This window comes from Limulus polyphemus, unplaced genomic scaffold (assembly GCF_000517525.1).
Source record: "Limulus polyphemus unplaced genomic scaffold, Limulus_polyphemus-2.1.2 Scaffold728, whole genome shotgun sequence".
NCBI lineage: Eukaryota > Metazoa > Arthropoda > Merostomata > Xiphosura > Limulidae > Limulus > Limulus polyphemus.
In genome coordinates, this window is record NW_013666338.1 from 300083 (window position 1) to 304052 (window position 3970).

The 3970-nt window shown below is 35.6% G+C and overlaps 1 protein-coding gene across 1 annotated transcript in view; it reads left to right on the plus strand.

The window, feature by feature from the left end:
* LOC106460203 (synaptophysin-like) overlaps nucleotides 1–3970 on the plus strand; it is a 23143-nt gene that overhangs the window by 5829 nt on the left and 13344 nt on the right. The window lies entirely within an intron of this gene.

Below are 3970 nucleotides of genomic sequence, written 5' to 3' on the forward strand. Positions count from 1 at the left end.
ATATATACGAGTCACAAACAACGAGTGATGGCAACTAGATTGTTAATTTATTAATGATTCTAAATATTATCACAGAAAGTACGAAAGAAAAGCGAATAATTTGCACAGTGCATTAAAATATTGTATTTAAGCTCTTTATTTTACACAGAGCACTACACTTTGTTTTTATACTGCCATACAATTGATTAATGTTCCAAGTTTTTTGCATTTCTCCCAAAAATTCAATCAAATTGTTTGGTCATTCTTTGATCTTATAAAGGTTTACATGAGCTTATGCACCCCAATAATTTTCATAGCAAGACTTTGTCAAGCCATGGCTGTGAGTGTTTCATCGGCCTCTTTTTTGTCAAAATATTGTTTCATCATATTTGCTGCATGACTGGGAGCATTGTCTTGCTTTTAGATGAAGCCCTGTCCGATGAGCTGTGTTTCTGAAGAAATGACATAATGGAACATAATGTGCGCGTACCTGTCAGCATTCAAGGTGCCATCAGTTTTGAGCAGATAACGGACACCAGTGGCTGAGAAGGATTCCCAAACTTGTAGAGATTTCTAATCAAGCTCTAATGTATATGTTCACATTGATCGTGTTACTATTGTCCTTCCTGCTGTCGAACAAGCTGTCATTTATTGTTGCTGAAGTCAACTAAGACTCATCGATAAAGAGTATATGTTTCCAGCTCTTCTCATTTCACTATTTCTGTTCTGCTGTCCATTTCAACCTTTTGGTTCTATTACCATCTTCTGGATTACATACACTATTTCTGTGACTACATTTACATGTACACGCAAATGCCATATTGCTTCAACTATTTTCATGAGGACAGACGAGCACTGATTTTTAAAGTAATTTCAGAGTACACACCTCAATGTTGTTTCAATTATATTTGAGACTACATACGCACGCTACTACAATAATTTTTACGAGTACAGACACATTGCTTAATCAATTATCTTCACGAGTACATACACGCTGCCAGTTTCGTCACACGTACACACATGCACTGCTAATTCAGCTATCTTAATGAGTACATACACTGCTCCTTCAAGTATATATATATATGCAAATATTGTATATCTTTGTATATCTATCTATCTGTATTACTGTTTCTTTGTATATCTATCTATCTGTCCTGCTGTTTCTTTGTATATCTATCTATCTGTCCTGCTGTTTCTTTGTATATCTATCTATCTGTCTTACTGTTTCTTTGTATATCTATCTATCTGTCCTGCTGTTTCTTTGTATATCTATCTATCTGTCCTGCTGTTTCTTTCAATATCTATCTACTTTTCTAGTGTTTCTTTGTATATCTATCTACTTTTCTAGTGTTTCTTTGTATATCTATCTACTTGTTCTACTGTTTCTTTGCATAAACACACACACACACACTGTTACTTAATATCTTTACGAGTACACACACACTGTTACTTTATATCTTTACGAGTACACACACACTGTTACTTTATATCTTTACGAGTACATACACACACTGTTATTTATATCTTTACGAGTACACACACAAACTACTACTTCATCTGTCTTCACGAGTACACATAAACACTGCTAATTCAACTACTCTCGAGTACACGCATTCTGCTATGCTATTTCAACTCTCTTCATCATACATTGTTGCCTCAACCATCTTCACAAGTGCACGTACAATTCTATACAACTTCAACTGTCTTTGTGAGAAGAAAAACGCACTGCTTCTTATAGTATCTTCAGGTATCTTAAGAATACACAAAAACACACTGCTTTTAAAACTATCTTCACGAGTAAAGACAATCACTACTATTTCAACTATCTTTACAAGTACACACACGTACCGATATTCAACTATCTTCATAAGTACACATACGTACAAGACATACACGTACCTGATACTTCAACTATCTTTACAAGACACACACATACCCGATACTTCAACTATCTTTACAAGACACACACATACCCGATACTTCAACTATCTTTACAAAACACACACGTACCTGACTTCGACTATCTTTACAAGTACACACACGTACCTGATACTTCAACTATCTTTACAAGTACACACACGTACCTGATACTTCAACTATCTTTACAAAACACACACGTACCTGACTTCGACTATCTTTACAAGTACACACACGTACCTGATACTTCAACTATCTTTACAAGTACACACACGTACCTGATACTTCAACTATCTTTACAAGTACACACACGTACCTGATACTTCAACTATCTTTACAAGTACACACACGTACCTGATACTTCAACTATCTTTACAAGTACACACACGTACCGATATTCAACTAGCTTTACAAGTACACACACGTACCGATATTCAACTATCTTCATAAGTACACATACGTACAAGACATACACGTACCTGATACTTCAACTATCTTTACAAGTACACACACGTACCGATACTTCAACTATATTTACAAGTACACACACGTACCGATACTTCAACTATCTTTACAAGTACACACACGTACCGATACTTCAACTATATTTACAAGTACACACACGTACCGATACTTCAACTATCTTTACAAGTACACACACGTATCGATACTTCAACTGCCTTTACAAGTACACACACGTACCTGATACTTCAACTATATTTACAAGACACACAAGTACCTGATACTTCAACTATCTTTACAAGACACACAAGTACCTGATACTTCAACTATCTTTACAAGTACACACACGTATCGATACTTCAACTATCTTTACAAGTACACACACGTACCGATATTCAACTATTTTTACAAGAACACACGTACCCGATACTCCAACTATATTTACAAGTACACACACGTATCGATACTTCAACTATCTTTACAAGTACACACACGTACCGATATTCAACTATCTTTACAAGACACACAAGTACCTGATACTCCAACTAACTTTACAAGTACACACACGTATCGATACTTCAACTATCTTTACAAGTACACACACGTACCTGATACTTCAACTATCTTTACAAGACACACAAGTACCTGATACTTCAACTATCTTTACAAGACACACAAGTACCTGATACTTCAACTATCTTTACAAGAACACACACGTACCGATATTCAACTATCTTCATAAGTACACACACGTACCGATATTCAACTATCTTCATAAGTACACATACGTACAAGACATACACGTACCTGATACTTCAACCATCTTTACAAGTACACACACGTACCGATATTCAACTATTTTTACAAGTACACACACGTACCGATATTCAACTATCTTTACAAGAACACACGTACCCGATACTTCAACTATCTTTACAAGTACACGCGCGTACCGATATTCAACTATCTTTACAAGTGCACACACGTACCGATACTTCAACTATATTTACAAGAACACACGTACCGATATTTAACTATCTTTATAAGTACACACACGTACCGATATTCAACTAGCTTTACAAGAACACACGTACCCGATACTTTAACTATCTTTACAAGTACACACGCGTACTGATATTCAACTATCTTTACAAGACACACACGTACCGATATTCAACTAGCTTTACAAGAACACACGTACCCGATACTTTAACTATCTTTACAAGTACACCCACGTACCGATATTCAATTATCATCACAAGTACATACACGTACCCATATTTAAACTATCTTTACAAGACACATACGTACCGAATACTTCAACTATCTTTACAAGTACACACATATTCAGCTATGCTACTTCAACTATCCTTAAAGGTACACACTCATAAACTTCAACTGTTTTTTGCGAGTACACACGTACCCGATACTTTAACTATCTTTACAAGTACACCCACGTACCGATATTCAACTATTTTTATAAGTAAACACACGTACCGATACTTCAACTATATTTACAAGTACACCCACGTACCGATACTTCAACTATATTTACAAGTACACACACGTACCGACATTCAACTATATTTACAAGTACACCCACGTACCGATA